The sequence below is a fragment of the Python bivittatus genome, unplaced genomic scaffold (genome assembly GCF_059951505.1).
Source record: "Python bivittatus isolate LINGU-HERP-01145 unplaced genomic scaffold, Pbiv_v1 ctg000580_np1212, whole genome shotgun sequence".
Classification (NCBI taxonomy): Eukaryota; Metazoa; Chordata; class Lepidosauria; order Squamata; family Pythonidae; genus Python; species Python bivittatus.
Window position 1 is genome coordinate 10,539,059 of NW_028277087.1, and position 17,701 is coordinate 10,556,759.

Consider the following 17,701-nt stretch of genomic DNA (forward strand, 5'->3'; position numbering starts at 1 on the left):
AGTGGCTGAATGGAACTCCTAGCTCTTCAAATATTGGGGGAGCCATTCTGTTAGGTAGGCAGGTTCCAAGTTGTGTAAGAGGATTATAAATCAAATTATAAAGCACTTGATTTGGAAAATAATAGGAAGCCAGTACAGGTAAGCCAGAATTGGTATCTCATGTTCTAACTAAGAAACATTTGACATAAACCTGGCCACTACATCCTGTTTTATTTTTTTTTAATTATTGTTGTAAACCTCCAGGAGTTCTTGGATTCTGCTGCTACAGAAATGAGGGAGGGAGGGAGGGAGGGAGGACTGCTGCAGCTTCTGGGTTTCCTTCAAAGGTATCCCCGTGTAAAGTGCATTACAGGAATCTCTTTGAGAGATAACCAAAGCGTGGCTTGCAGAGGCCAGATCACAACTATTCACCAAGGTCTGAAAGTTAGTATATTAAATACTTTAGAAGGCTCCCCTCAATGCCTGCTCTTTCAGGGGGAGTATAGCACCATCCAGAGTAGGTAAAATCTCTCTGAATGAATAGAATAACCAAGCACTCACTCAAACTTGTATGTATTGCTTTAGTTTGTTGCCTCTCACCAGACCACTATACAGTCCAAGCAGGAGCCTTATTATGAAGACTGGCACACTAGAGGATGTTGAAAATAAAAAGGAGATCTTGGTCTTATCTGCATAAAAATGCCACCTTGCTCCGTATTCCCTGATGACTGTTCCCAGTGGCTTCATATTGAAGAATATGAATAAGTGAATAGAATCCTGTGGAACCTTGCAACTGACAGGCTTCAGGGAGGAGTAGCCAAAATTACCATTTATACCTACCTTCCTTCATGGTAAGAGTGGAATCACAACAAAGCCATGCCTCTGATTCTCAATTCCTTTAGGCAATTTAGGAAAACGCTATGATAAGTGGTATGAAAGACTGAGAGATTGAGGAATACAAGTAAGCACGTATGTCCTCAACATATTGACCATCAAGGCGACCAGAATCATCTCCATGCCATACCCTGGCTTAAAACCAGATTGAGACAGGTCTAGATAATCAGTATCATTCAGGAGTACCTAGAGTTGCCCAGTGACTGCTGAGAGGAGGAGGTGTTAACAAGAGAATATACCACTTCCCTCAATAGATCCCCTCCCAGACTGTACTACCCAAGACTGAGTTTGGTCCAGTTACCAGGTAGTAGCTCAAGCTCTTCCCTCAATAGATCCCCTCCCAGACTGTACTACCCAAGACTGAGTTTGGTCCAGTTACCAGGTAGTAGCTCAAGTTCGTCCAAGCATTTTTTTCCAAATACTCAAGGGAAACAAACAAATTGACAATAAAATAGGACAAGCAAGTACACTGGTAATCTCCTGTTATCATAATAGCGACTTCAACCTGACTGTCGATATAACTGACTTTATCTGCAAAGCATTTCACAGAACTTTCACAGTTCACCCCCCAGACTCAAGAGGGACCTTTACAATTCTTACAGCCTCTGTCAGCATCCGAACCACCCAGAACAGCTTCTCTGCTGATTTTCTGCAGATGCAGTGACAGAAGAGGAGAAAAATCTCTTTTTTCACCCCCAGTGCCAGAGTGTAAGCTGTGCTTGGTCATAGTTATTTTTGGATTTCTACCACTTTTGCTTTAGCCATCTGTCTGCCTGCTTCATACAGTAGTCCATAGCTCCTTAGTAAATGAAGATTTACAGGCTTGTGGGAAGGCAGAAGTTGTTTAGGAGCCAAATAGTCTAGTGTCTGGGAGAGCTGGAGATTTAAATCTGCCACCAAGGGCTTCACTGAAACATTTGGTGCTGCAGAGAACAGATTCGCCAGCAAATTCTGTGGTAGGTAGAACCTCAGAATCGCCCCCTCCATAAGGGTGAGATAGAGCCATTGTACATATTTTAACTAAAATGGTAATCTCTCCATGTCAAAGTATTCACTTCTAGCTTCTCCACCTATGGAGCACTATCTATGATGCAGGAAACCAAATGTGCCCTGTTTGATGAGTGAGGCAGATACCAACTGTGACAGGACAGGGCAGTTACGGTAGTCTTGAACTCCAGGGCAAATCTTGAGAAACTGGCCTTTAATAAATTGCCATCCAGTCAGGATCTAGGGGTATATAGTATATCTTTCTGCATGAGCAGCCTTCTTCCCCCAGATAGTATCAAGGGTGATTAATCATCTTTGTGTCCATGTGCTTAATTTTCAAAGTTCAAATTGGCATGATCTTTTTGGGATCAGTTTATTGCTCACCATCCTTTTTGTAGAAGAGGGATTCTTGCTTGTTTGTTGTATCTTTATTTGGCTTGTCTGTTGAACCCTGACGCATTGTCACTACTTATATGCTGTCTGCTGATTTTTAACATACTTGATTTTTAACATACTTATTATGAACTTTTTTGAAAACATTGGAGAGTAGTATAAAATATGGTAAGCAATGTCTGTGTGATGAGTTCACACAGGAGGAAAGGATTCTGTAATAGGGTTAGTAAATGTATCAAGTGCCAAATTTTATGCAGCCCTCAAGTGTATAATATGTTTTTATTTATGGCAGAGCATTTGGTTCTTGTTTGGGATAATCATCCAAACCTTGAAGGCCCATTTTTTTCCATTTAATTAATGATTTACCTCAATCACATGAGCTCTAGCATCAGTTCCTGAAAAACTGCGCTCTGAAGCCAAGTAATCTCTCAGAAAGACGCAGTATATGTAAGGCCTTTCAGCTGTTTTTCCCCCTTGTTCTGTATTTTGTACTGTATCTGGCATAGTACATAATAATTACAATATTATTAACAATTGAGATATATTAATTATAATAAGAGATATATTAATAATAGTGCTGTGTGACTCTGCTGCAGGAGTTGTTTGGGGCATTCTTTATTCTGGTTTTCTTTGCAGCCTCTGCAGAATAGTGCCCATCACATACTTTTCTACTTACTATAACATATATTTTATCACTTTAAATTGCTCTTGCTTGTATTGCAGCCTGTTATTCTGTAATTCTTGTGGAATTTTGGTTATGTGGTCATGCTGGAATTACTCAGCCATAATGTGAGGCTCTGTAATTGTCAGCTATGAGAAAAAACTATGGGTTTTCCTTCTTATTAAACCTGTGAAGTGGAAGTTCTGAAATTATTTGGCACCCAGTACCTTAACATATAGCCAGAACAAATGAGATGTTTTATTTAAGAATCTGAATTGAGTGTAAAGGTTTCCTCCAATGCCAAGGCTTGGAATGCAAGTTATAAATTTATTTATTCATTCATTCATTCATTCATTCATTCATTCATTCATTCATTCATTCAATTTGTATGGCTGTCCATCTCAAACAAGTGACTCTGGGCAGTGAACAATCATAAAATCAATTAAAAACTGAATTACAATCACAATACTAAAAATTAAATGCATACAGCAGCCAAGAAAAATATTAGAATCAATAGATGTTGACATAACCAGGAAACGGGGCCCTTCACACACTTGGGACCCCAGGCCTGGGCACATAATCAGGTCTTCAAGGTCCTATGAAAGGCCAACAGGGTTGGCACCATCCTAATCTCCAGAGGGAGGATGTTCCAGAGGGCAGGTGCTATTGCAGAAAAGATACACCTCCTGGTCCCTGCCAGCCAACATTCCTTGGCTGAGAGGACCCAGAGCATGCCCATCTTGCCGGACCAGATTGGATGGGTAAAAACAACTGGGAGAAGATGGTCCCTCAGGTAACTGGTCCCAAGCTATGAAGGGCTTTAAAGGTGAGAACCAGCACCTTGAATTGCACCCGGAAACACACTGGCAACCAATGCAGCTCAATAAGCAGTGGTGTTACACGTGCTGAGTAACCAATACTATTTACCACCCATGTAGCTGCATTCTGCACCAGTTGAAGCTTCAAGGGCAGCCCCATGTAGAACGCATTGCAATAATCCAGACAGGAGGTCATGAGGGCATGAATGACAGTGAGCAGAGCCTCCTGAAGGAATGGGTACAACTGGTGTATAACCTGAAGGTGTGCAAAGGCCTTCTTAGCCATGGCTGCCACCTGCTCTTCCAGCAGGAGCTGTGAGTCCAAGAGGACCCCCAAGATTGTGCACCAGGTCCATCTGAGGCAGTGCCACCCCATCCAGGACCAAAGATGGAAAAACCTTGACACTGGAAGGCCCAGGAACCCAAAGCAACTCAGTGTTGCTTGAGTTGAGCTGAAGCCCATTGTGCCCCATCCAGGCCCCTGCAGCCTCCAGGCACTGGGACAGGATGTCCACTGCATTGCTCAGGTGACCTGGGGTAGAGATAGCTGGTATCATCAGCATACTCACCCCAAACCATTGGATCATCTCACCCAATGGCCTTATGTAGATGTTAAATAAGAGGGGAGAGTGGATCAACCCTTGCAGCACCCCACAAAGTAGGGGCCGTGGGCTGGACCTCTCCTCCCCATCAATACTGACTGGAACCAACCTCAGAGGAAGGAGGAGAACCAGCACAACACAGTGCCACCCATCCCCAACTCCCGAAGCCGGTCCAGAAGGATACCATAATTCATATATATACATAATTCATACAATTGTAGCCAGCCCCATTGGTTGGCTGGGGAAGCAGGAAGACTGTCAGAGTAGAAATGTTATTTTAAGCAAATGAACTGGAACAGTTCCTGTCTTATACGCAGCTAAGGAAAGTCAAAGAGAGACTCTGGATTGTTCCATGCATTGCAGGCAAGTCATCCCCCTTATCCACATAACAAGCAAAATATTTTTTATCAAGGTAGGCTCAGTCTGAGACAGCATTTCTACCTGTTAAATCACTTTGCTTTCTATCTTACATTAACTGCCAGGAACAAGTCCCTTTGATTTCAGAGTAAGCTTACTCTGTGTCTTTAACATTAAACTACTGGTAGTAGCATTTCAAGATTTCAGCATAGATAGGCCTTCTTCATCACCTGCAATCAGTTTGCCTTAACTGGAAATACTGGATATGGAACTCAAGACTTTGTGCAGGCAAAACATGGATTCTGCCACTGAGGCCTCCTTACTGAAGGAGCTCTTCTTGGATTAGACTCCTGAGCATTTGCATTTACCCAAGTGATAATCCTTCAGATATCATGGAAAAGAAGAGTAGTTGGCATTTAGTAGATCCAGGGGGATTTTTCATTAGTTATAAGGTGTGAGGTAGATTATTGGTAGAGATTAATAAAAATAAGTGTTGATGCTTACCATTCCTTGATGCATCTTTGCTTGCAACGTGGAGCTTCTCAGCTGAAGCATTAAGATTGCCAGGAAGTTTATTCTAAAATGCCTCCAATTTTAGAAAAAATGTTCCCTGACTGTTTGGCCTTAGGTCAGTTGTTCAGCTGCATTAATAAAATCCTTGAGGGGGATGCTGAAGTATCTTTGGCTTCTGGTTCTTGTGGCTTTCTGCTGCTTCCTTGCTATGTGCAGTTGATTCTTTTGGCAGCAGGACCTATTCCAACATGTACTCCCCAGGTCCAGTTCAAACAGAACATACCAGATGTTTTTCTGGAACTCTCTCTAAACTCAGTCAGATCCAGAGTATAAATGCAGCTCTTTAAGGGCAAAGTTTGCTTAAAAGATTTTTCAGAATGAGTTGAGGAAGAATTTATGCAAACTGGAAGAATACAATTAGGAGATTTCCCATCTCACTTTCATAAAGGATAGAAATTTCACTTGTCACAGAACCATATGAGGAACGTATGGAATTGTCATTTTCAAAAAAACTAAATTAAACTCAGTGAAAGAACTGTTGATATTTCAACTGTTCCTAACACCCATGATTACAACATTTTTCACTTGCTATGGTTTTGCAATTGCATTGCATAAGAAAAGTCGCTTTCTTTGTAAATTGTTAGTATTTTCCATGGATACTGTCTAGGCAGGTTGTTCATTTAATGCAATTCACAAAACAAGACTCACATTTTGTGTGAGACACATGTAAGACTGAATGATAGGGATGGGTAAACTGTTGATCATAGTATGCAAGTCTTTTTCAACCTGGTGCTTTCTAGTTATTGGGATTCTAAGTCTCAAAATTCATATCAGGCTTTGCTGGTTAAGAGAGTTGTAGTTCCAAAGCATCTGGAATGTATCAGATTGAGGAAGACTGCAGTAAGTGGTCAATATGCAGTTCACCTCAATCTTTAATATTAATCCATATATAAAAGAAAGCCTTTTAATTTTGTGTTTTGAAACTGAGTTCTAAGGATTCTGCATAGCAATTAAGCATACACAGTCCTGGAGCAAAGGCACCTGTGTGGAATAAATAACTTAGTTTGGAGAACTACTATGTCTAAAGAATTGGCATCTCTTTTTGAGATATAATGAAAGGTTTGGGAAAATTCCCAGCAGGGAGTTGAAGATTATTTTGCCCTTTAATAATCAAACCACTTAAAGCAGCCCTGTGTTGCATGGAAACTGAGTAAGACTTTGGCAAATCCTTGTTTTACTTCTTTAGCTCGTGCAGCTGAGACCAGTTCATCTATTCTACTGTTGCTTGTTCCTTCTCTTGAAATTAGATTTTTTTTTTATCTAAGGAATTTACTTCTTTTGGTTGTGCTTGGTTTATTCTTGCTTTGCTGTCTTTAGTTGAGCAATCAAGAAGATGATATTGCTAAATTATTTCATTCACAATGGAATGTGTTGTCCTCCTGTCTGTTTTTCAGCTTCAACTTGTAGCAGAATTCAGATTTAAAATGTAATTACTATGTTAGTATCCAGTACAGACTGGCAAAATTCTGCTGAATCTCTTTAAGAAGTATGTATTTTAAACAAAGATTTGTTTAAATATTCAAGCCATTTTATTGTTTCTTGTTCATTGTAACTAGGGGTTTAATTCAGAATTATCCCTTTTAATAGAAGCTTGAATTGTCAGTTATTCATCCTACGCTTGAAAAGTGGGAAAGCTTTGCTGAGACAGTGAAATAACAATATGTTTATTGAGCATCAAGATACTGCTAAGCATAGAGTGTCCACATTATGTTATATTATTATACAATGTTATAGGATTATATTCTGTCTTTCCTTTAAGAACTCAAATTGGTACATATAATATTCCTATCTCCAGTTTTACCCATAACAATTGTTTTAGGCTAATGGAGAGGCCTTAAATCAGCCAGTGAGCTTCCATAACTAAGAGTGGGCTTCAACCTGGGGCTTTCTAATCCTAATTTAACATCTTAATAACTATACCATTTGATTATAACTTGAGAGGTTTCAAAGCAGTATGGCAGAGTGATTTAAAATGCGACATTGCTTTTTTTTTTTTTTTTATTGGAAAGGGGTTCAGAACAAAGTACCATTCAAATCTCCTTCACATTATATTGGTCTCTTTATAGTCTGAAAGTTGCTCAAATGTGTTCATTTTTAATACCTGCTGGAACTTTTTAATTGATATTACTATACTTGTCTTTGTTTATGTACTTACTGGGATTTTATTTATCTTCCTGTAATTGTTACTTTTTACCCTCTGAAGTGGTAAGAATTTTCCTGTTTCTTTATGAAAAAAAAAGCTTTCTTGAAGTCCTCTAAATTGATTTAGGCATCACCTGCTTATCAATTGGAAATCCTCCCTAAGATTCAAGATGTGTCTTTCTAACATAGGTTATAAATATCCTGACCAGATATAGATGGAGAAGTTACCTTTCTAGATATCTTGTGTATGGGGACATTATTGATTTGCTGTCATTTCCAGTAGTTTATCTGTTGCTAAATTACTAATTTGTTGCTACAATTTATTATATCTTTTTCCTTGCTCTTAGTAGAAACTTCTGCTGCTTAGCACTTATCAAGTACCAAGGTTGTATGATGATGCCTTACAGAATATGGAGAAGACATAGTCATTAATCAGAGAATTAAGGAAAAAGAAGCAACTGGAAAATGTGTTACATTGAGGCATTTATATACAGTACTGCGTGGTGCTTTTCAAAAGATAAGAAGTCATAATTTCTCCAATGAATTTACAATCTAATGGTTGTATAATAAATAGAAGTACTGAATTGCTCAATGAGAATTGTCAGCTACAATTGTAACAATGCATCTCTATGAATCATAGCATACAGGTTAATTAATTTAGTTCATTCTGTAAAACACATTCAGTCATGATGAATTAAATTATCTTTTAAAAAATACTGTAACACTTTCCTGTCTTTTGCAAACAGTTCAGTTTGTGTCTACTTGGAGTGTACTGATAGAAGGGACCTTAATAGCAGATGTGAAGCCTAGTTTTAAGAAAAGTTCACCTACAGTAGTGTGTCCAGATCTGGTCACCATAGTTTAAGAAGGTTATCATGAACTGGAATGTACATGGAGGGAGTTGCTAAACATATTTCAGGGTAAGTCACAAAAATGCAGGCTCTGGAAATAAAGTTCAATGAGAAAAAGTAAATGTGGCCATAGGGTCCTGGAGAAGAGTCTATTAAGAAGTAATGTGATAGATTTCTTTGGTTATTGAGGGAGCTCACTTAAATGATGGAGCAAATTTATTTTTGTTCTTTCAATATGGTAGGTTTTGAATCAGTGGCCTTCAAACTAGAAGAAAGGGAATTTTGACATAACAGTATGAAGACCTTCTTAACAGTATGACCATTGGACAATGTAACAGCCTACTTTGTAATCCTCTACTTCATTGGTATCCTCTGCTTCACTGAACACTTTTGAGCAATTAGACTGAAGACAATTTGTCAGGGTGCTATATCTGCAGATTTTATGCACCACAATGAACTGACTGTCTTATGAGATGAATAAGTGATACTGTGAACTGTTCAAACACGTTTGTGGATAGCCTTAGCAAAGCTCAGTTCAGTACCTTAACCTCTTTAAATTCTAAGGATATCCTCTGACTTCTTTAGTGCTAGTTGCTAAGCATAGTTTATCCTGTAGCCTATCCTGATTTCTTGGCTGATTGTAAGAAGTATTTACTGAGGAGATGAATAGCAGGTGGGAGCAAGGAACCACTGCCTATAAATCTGATTACTGGAGAGATGCTGCCAAGTAGCCATATGATTCTTTTTGTTCTTAATTTCAAGTTTGACATGGTCAGATTGGGTATCATGTCTATACATCTTGTCATCTTATTCTCCACCAGCTGATTCTTATATTCTTGACTTGAGAAATAAATGTTACACCCTAGCTTTGGATTTTTTTTTTGGCTGTCAGATGTGTTGAGGACAGTGATGCCAAGTAGGTTCAAAGGCCATCTTGGCTACCGTGGGTCAGTTTGTTTTGAATATCAGTTCCAGGGTGCTGGCTTTTCCTTGCCTTTATTTTTAGCACGTGAACTCTAAAGAAGCCAAGCTTCAAACATTACTTAATTAGGTTGTGACAGAAGATTAGGCAGATTTTTTTTCCTTTTGCCTGATACAAGATTGCATTCTTGTGAAGAGGCTCCATTAACATCATCCTCTTCTTCTGTTGGCTTGGTGATGAACATGTGTGAGAAGAAAACTATTGGGCTTTCCTCCACTGTCTTTTTTTTTTTTAATCTTGTTGATTTTAACAGTTTTATTCAGCTCTTCACCAGCTCTTCCTCAGTAACATGTTTTTGCAATTCCTTTTTCTTGTTTACTGCAGAGTGTATATGTTCCCCTTGTGAAATTGCTTTGAGGGAATGATAATTGTCTAAATTTAGCAAGACAATAGAATGAAGAGACAAGAGAAAACAGACATGCACATTTTCTCCCACCTATTATGCTTGTATAAATCTATAGAATTTGTAGTAGGTTTGCAAATTACTTACTAGACTGATAAGTACAAAAGTGTGGTAAAAAAACAAAGGATGCTGCATACCAAAGGGGAACTGGGTACATTAGGAATAAAACTGAAATTACACTCATTTAAAAAATAGATATTTGATCTTTACCATTTCTAATATTTAGTTTTCTCAGCATCAGAATGATATAGGCAACTATTAGTTCTCTTTCCTAGCTCAGTAGCCATGAAGAACAGTAAAGAAGCCTCACTTAGAAGCTCTTTTAAGAATACTGTAAAGACAATTTAACACACTGTGGTATCACTTGGTTTAAAAGCCATAGTTCCTAACATTGATTCTGCTGCAATGTAGTGCATGTTGTTCACTTTTGTTGTTTCCTCTCTTCATTTTTTAAGTTTCAGACTATCTTCTTTCTCTGTCTTTCTCAGTCCATGGAAAAATAATAGTATTCTATGTTGCTCTCCAGTGTACAGGAGAAACCTGGATTAGAATGTTGCTGCTACTGTAGAATTGCAATGGGTACTTGCATCAGAGCAACTTGTTGGCATTGATTGCTTGACGTGAAATATTTCTGTGTTCAGAATTTTCTCCTTACTCTTCTATTTTATGACAAACTGGTCATCAGATAAATATGTTTCTTGTGTCTGGATGTGCACACTTTGATATTTATAAACTTTGCGAACTTACAGTATATAGCATTAATGTTTTCAAATAATTTTAATAAAGTAGATTCATAGATCAGATAACCTCCACTCAAGTCCTGCTATGCTGCCTCATCATGGTGGTGAGGATATTCCTGGGAGGGATCAGCAAAGAATGCTGGGAATATACACCAAGAGTATATACTCCCTCCAGGGTCACTCAAGCATGAAGGTCATCCCAGCTTTCCAGTTACAGCAAGCAGGCACCTATATCAGGCAGCAACAATTTAAGAAAATACTGGAAGCAGATTATCTCTTTATTAACAACACCAAAGGCATTTCATATTGTGTTGGAGATGCAGTGATAAACTACTCCTGTATTTTACCAAGAAAACCACATGGATAGACAATATAAAGTGACTGATAATATAGAGCTGAATGATGGGCCCCTCAAGTCAGATAGCATTCAATGTGCTATTGAGGAAGAGCTGAGTTTTTTTTTCAGAGAACCAATGGTGTTTATGATGTGGCTAGTTTAAGGCTTTCAGGACACCTCATTGCTGATGTTATCATACAGGGAAAGAAAATCTGAAATTGTAATGGCAGAATTACACTGGGAACATGGAATGCAAGAAGCATGAGCATGGAAACCCTTAGTACAGTGAAAGATGAAATGAATTAACTACACATTGTCATCTGAGGCATCAGCAAATTAAAATGGACTGGAATTGGACACTTTCAGTCAGAAGAATGTACTGTTTGCTACTCTGGACATGAAAAACAAAGAATGGCATTGCTTTCGTAGTCAGGAAGGATGTAATAAAGATAGTACTTGAGTAATAAAGATAGTACTTGAATACAATACAGTAGTACAGAATACAATGACCGAATAATATCAAGTAGACTTTGCAGACAGCCATTTAATATGATAGTTATTCACGTTTCTGCTATAACCAATGTACAGAATAAATGATTCATGAGTTTTATGGTCAAGTTCCATCTAAATCAACAGAACATGCAAGCAAGATGTGCTGCTTATGGTTGGAGTCTGGAATGGAAATAGTAAGAGTAGTAAATATTAAATAAAAGTTAGAAATAGTAAGGAAGAAAATATAGTTGGATTATGGATTCAGAAACCAGAACAAAGCAGAAGAATGTCTTATCAGTTTCTGCAAATCCACTGATTTCTTCACTGCTAGCCCATTCTTCAAGTAACTAAATACCTATATACATGGACATCACCAGATGGAACATACAGAAATTGACAATATTATTAGTACAGGAGGGTAGAACTCAGTTATAACAGCAAAGAGGTGGCTAGAGGCTGACTGTGGAACAGATCACAAGCTCATGTGCAAGTTTCAAATCATGCTGAAGCAGAAGTACAAAGGCAGCTAGTTTTCATGATATGATCTTGAGCCCACCATTTCAAGAAGAACATCAGGAATTGCTTTGAGGTCCTCAACCTCATTGATAGGGAACCAGAAGAACCGTGGAATGAAATAAAATAAATGGTTAAAATTGAAAGTGAAAAGAGACTGACAAAAACCCAAAAAACAGAAAAAAGCATACTAGATGTCAAAACAGATGGTGAAAATTGCTGAGAAGAGAAAAGAAGCTGAAGCCAAGAAAGACTAAGATCTCAGGAAGGAACTCAACAAAGAATTTCAGAGAATTGTTAGAGGAGACAAGATGTGCAATATTACAATGACATCTGTGAAGATACTGAAGATGGAAATGGACACAGAAAAACAAGCCAAGTCTTCCAAAAGGTCTCTGAACTCAGAAGGAGGTGCCAACCTTGAATTCATATGCTAAAGGATGCCAGTGGACCAATAGTAACTCATGCAAAGAAGAACAAACAAAGATGGAACAAGTGTACTGAAATTCTATGTGGTAGAGATGTCGTCAACAACTAAATTGTTTATAAACATATTGAAGAGCATTGGGCCCAGGACCAAATTCTGGGGCACTGCATACCTTTCTTCATATAAACATAGTTCTATCAAGGACCACATGTTGGGTTCAGTCAACTGCAAATCCATCTGGTAGCAGGACCATCCATCCCACAAGTTTCCTTTATCAAGGAGGCCATAGTCAACTTTAACAAACCCATGCTGGCTTCTATTAATTACCTTGTTCCTTTCTAAGTGCTTGCAAATCCACTTTCAAGTCGTAGGCCCAGTGTTCCTAAGAGCAGCCCACATTTGAGTTCTCACTATATTTCCCTCCGCCCATCACCCTTGGGATAATCCTGCCTGCCCCCTTGTCCCACCCTTACTCTCCATGTTTCCCACCCAGGAATACATATAGGTAGTCCTCGACTTACAAATTTGTTTAATGACCTTTCAAAGTTATGATGGTGCTGAAAAAAGTAACTTACAGCTGGTCCTCACACTTAGGACCATTGACATGATCAAAATTTGGGTGCTTGGCAACCAACATGTATTTATGATGGTTGCAGTGTCCCAGGATCATGTGATCGCCATTTCTGACCTTCCTAGGGGGCTTCCAACAAGCAAAGTCAATGGGGGAACCCAGATTCTCTTAACAACCCTCATGATTTGCTCAACGACTGCAGCAAAAAAGGTCGTAAAATTGGGTGCAACTCACTTAATGACCTCATCGCTTAATGATGGAAGTTCTGGTCCCAATTGTGGTCATAAGTTGAGGGCTACCTGTATCCCAATCTCTCCCCCCTCATATATAAAACAACACAATCCCCACCCAGTGAGTCACCCCTTCTCACCAGGAATCCAGCTCCACAACTGCATCTGCCAGTGCTCCTGGCAGTCTTGGGGTGGGGGTCCCAGTAGAAAGAGACCGCCAGGTCCTGCCCACTCCTGCACCCCCTGTAATAGGGCAAGATCATTAGTGATGAAAAAGCAGAAGGACTCCATTGTCCAGAGTCTCCAACAACCAGAAGACCCAGGGCAGCTAGGTCCACTCAGCCAGTGTTTGGGGGTAGAGGGCAGCAGGGAGCCAAAGGCTGTGAAGTCCAAGAGTCTGCCGCACCAGCATCCTGCTTACCACAATACTAGGGCCAGTCCCCATACTTTCACAGTCTTCACTGCAGGCCTCATGCACACCGTCAAGCCCAGCAGCCTCATTGCAATCTTTGCTGGGGCTGTCAGCTGTGCTGCAATCCTTTCTGGGTCCGGAGCCCTCACTGCTGTTCTTCTTGGATCTGATGGCCATGCCAATAACACTGCAGTCTCACCACCAGCACCAGGCCCAGCTGCCCCAGCACACCACCTCTAGTCTTCAGATTGCAGTGCTGCCATCACCCAGGTACTCTGGGCAGCATACAAAGTTTAAAATCACCACAACAATGTATAACCCATGATGTCCTGGTTAAAACAACAACCACCCAAAACAAAAAGCCATACTACCGGCAGAGCTTGCCTAACCACCTGGCCCAAATGCCTGGGGAGAATGACAGTACAGTAGGTATAGGAACCAGCCTTAGAGTTGACAATGAAGATATTGAAGTGGTAGATAGGTTCTGCCTTTTATCAACAGTAAAGTATCTATACCTATAAAAATCAGAATCATGCAGACAATTGTTTTCCCTGTGACACTTCCTAGAAGTGAAAGTTGAACTTTGAAGGAGGAGGATAGAAAGGGTATTGATGCTTTTGAATTTTGGTGTTGCAAAAGATTTCTGAGAATATCATGGATAGTCAGGAAAACAAAGAAATGGATCATAAAACAAATTCAGAATTCTAAGTCGAGGCACAAATGACCAGGCTCAAATGATCATATTTTGGACATAATATGTGAAGACCTTGCTCTCTTGAGAAGTCTGTAAAGATGGGAAAAATGGAAGGAAAGAGAAGAGGATGACCAGAAGCAAGGTGGATGGACTCAATAGCAGCACCGATGAGTGTGTTGTTGGAAGCCCTGAAGGGCCAGGTTCGAGATGAATCATCCTGGAGATGATCTGTCTTTGTCCTCACCAAAGTTAACACTGACTTGATGGCATTTGATCAGTCAATCATTCAGATCAGATAACACTTTAATATAGCATTTATACTAATCAGAATTGTTAAGTAATTGTAGAATGGGGATTTATTTAGGATCTGTCTCATATAAGATGAAAATGCCTTTACCTGTTGTGTATTTTGTCATTTAGTATTTTTAGTTTAATCTAAAATGTGGGTCTGCTCCTTGTAAAACTTTTTAAGTAGCTCCATAGGATATAGATCAGCACTATCTCTCCAGAGACTAGTATGGAACTCTAGATAGGAGAATGAATAATAGTGGATTTGGGAAATCTTCTGAATCAGCCAGCACCAAAGGACTTTGGTCCAAGTAATCACATCTGAATGACTGCTAGCTACTACTTTGTTTAGAAATTGTTTTAAGCTCTAAGAAATCATGTTGCATAAACATACTTGGCATACATTTGGGATGGCTACCTGACTCTGGATTGTCTTTCTTCCTCATGCCATAGAGAAGTGTGGTAGAGGAAATTTTCTAATGGCAGTTGAAATATCCCATGAAATTATATCCTGATGTACTGTTACTATAAAATTTCAGCTGAAGGTAAGGGATGACAAAAATAATCCTGGGCAGTTTAAATAATACCACGGTCTTTGACTTGTTTTCAGTAAGCCAAGAAAGGCTGCCTAGTTTTCTCTCTTTTCCCCCAAACTCAGCATGTGAATTGGGGTAACCAGCTTAATCATTCATAGCCCTTAGAAACTGCTAAAGGGTAATTACAGTCTCTTTTGTAATTGACACTGCTTTGCTGAAGCTGCCTGGAGTTGCAGTTGATCAACACCTGGAGAGCCATGAGTTCCCCACACCCGCTTAGATCTTCTGGAGCCAAAATCTTTCCAACTGTCAATTGGCCCAAGAACTAACAGATACTTTTGCTGTTGCGTGATTTAAAGCATCATTGGCTGAATGATGAGGGAGAAAATAATATTTGTTTGATTGTTTGCAGGGTTTGTGCACCTGCCATTAGAAAATTTCCTCTACCACACTTCTTCTCTATGGCATGAGGAACCATTAAAATCTGCTGATTCTGAGCAGCATACAAACCCTCAATCAGTAATTGTGATTTAAAACCATACATTGAAATTAAAAAAGAACAACTAGACTTCCATACAGTCCCTCCTGTATTCTCTCCCAGCCCTAGCATAAGTATTTGGCTCTGTATGTTTCCCCTCTGCTCTTAAACCAGGAGACCAGTGTGGTCAGTCGGCATACTCTCTTGCCCACCCCCACCCCCCATTGTAGCGTGTTTCATGAGAGATATGCCTTCCTTGTTAGATGCTGCTCAAGTATCTTATGAATCCCACCACTTATTGGAAATTTTGTATGTGTTGCCTGCTTTTAGGCAGATAACAACTTAATGTACAATGATGCACAAGCATCCATACCACTTTGTGTAACTTCTAGGATGACTGTTCGGAGAAAGGAGGATGGGAAAGTTCCCACAACTGAATCTCTTAACAGTTGTTTCCATGGAAATAGAGTTGCTTTCCCTTTACCAAGATGCTGAGGACACTCCAGTGGTAAATGGAATAAAAGGGTTGTGATCAAAAATAAAAGCAAGGGCAGGAGGAGAGAAGAAAAGATGACTCAACTGCAACAAATTCAGCAGCAACCAGGCAGTAGATGGCTGAATGCTGAATATAATACGCTGCTCCAAGAATGCAAAGAAGCCATCATGTGCTACTGTATTTAGTGCCTATCAGAAAATATCTGCTCTTTGGGGGCAATAAGTAGTATGAGTTAGCATTTGCTGTTTCACAGTCTTTCATTATTCAGTTTCTCCCTCCAATCACCCTGTAATGGCTGGATCTGGTTGTCTGTTAAACTTAGCAATTTTAGCTCTCCTACAGTTTAGGAGTCAGGAGAGCAGGCATGATGGAAAAACAGCTGAATGATTGGAACACATAGAATCTTGTATAGGATAGAATGACACAGAGGAGCCTTTTTCCATTTCTACCTAGCCACGGTACAAATGTTCCCCTGCAACGTATTTTTTTTCTACATGTCCCCATGATACTGTCTTTGGCTTGTCCCCAGTCCATGAATGAGTCAGGTTTAAGTTGTCCTTAAATTGTCCTGTACTGGTGTCACTTTGGAGGGAAATCAAGTAATTGCAAAAGGCAATTCAGTCAGAATACGGATTGACTATGGAGATAGAAAATTTTATGCTGGTATAGTGTAGCTTTTTGCTGACTCAAGGATGGATGGAAAGCACTGCAACTCAGCAGTGGGGAAAGGCCAAGAATTTGCAAGAAGTATAGATGCAACACTGGGCTAAGGCAGCAGGCTGTCTCTTCCTATTTTGATCATTTTTGTATTCTATATTCTTGAGTCTCTTGTGGTTGGTGATTTCCTGCTTGTTTCCTCAAGGAAGATTCTAAGTGAGGATCAGAATACTAGGAAATCAAGTTTGGAAGTGTAGTTCATTATTATGAACTACATAATGTTGACATCTTTAGTAGTTACTAGGGAAAAATTTGATCTAGCAATGGGGGTTATATTGCTGTTCCACACAGTCATATGAGCTGATCAGAGAAACTGAAGGAAAGAATAGCAGCAGGAAATGTGATATAATGACCTGAACTTTAAAGAAAGCAGATTTAATTATTGTATTCCTCTACTCAGAATGCTACAATGCAGGACTCTGGAGGTGGAATCATTGGCAGCAATATTTTTCCATTGCAGTATGATAGTACACACTGGAAACAGGTCTTTGATGTTGTTAAAAAACCTCAATCCAATCCAGTAGGGATGCTGGGTTGAGAACAATTGAGAATAAGTAGGAGGTACCTGCAAAAAACATTTACAGTATATAAGGTGGTTCTTCTTTATTCAGCTGTGGCTTTCTTCATAACATACAACTTCATTTTCTTTCCCACTTGTTGGGTGTCTTGCCAATAGTCAGTTGACCAAAAGTATACCCAATTTTCTGAAACTTGTTTTTGAGGTCCTCTTTTCCTCAAGATTTCCTCAAGATTTGGGGGGGGGGCAGGGAGGTACTAGCAATTCCCAAGATTGCTTGTGAATAGGTGGTGCCATTTTGTCTATGTAAGCAATAGCACTTTGAGAATTGAAAGCAACATAGCTCTTTCAATTGAAGTAGAAGATGACAGCTCTTCTCTCAGACAGGATGGATAGTGTTTATTTTCCTTGTGTTTTTTTTTTAATTTTGATTACAAAAAAGGAAAAAAAACATACAAGTGGTTTAACAAAAAAGTGAAAAAATACAACAGAGGAAAAAAGTGTTAATATATCATTGTGGAGAGATGGGCGGGGACAAGTCTATTAAATAAAATAAAAAATAAAAAAAATTATAACAGTAAACTGCTGAAAAAATGTATTTGACAAAATAC

At 39.3% G+C, this 17,701-nt stretch overlaps 1 protein-coding gene across 2 annotated transcripts in view; it reads left to right on the forward strand.

The window, feature by feature from the left end:
* INSR (insulin receptor) overlaps positions 1-17,701 on the forward strand; it is an 83,563-nt gene that overhangs the window by 23,326 nt on the left and 42,536 nt on the right. The gene's annotated exons all lie outside the window — the stretch shown is intronic.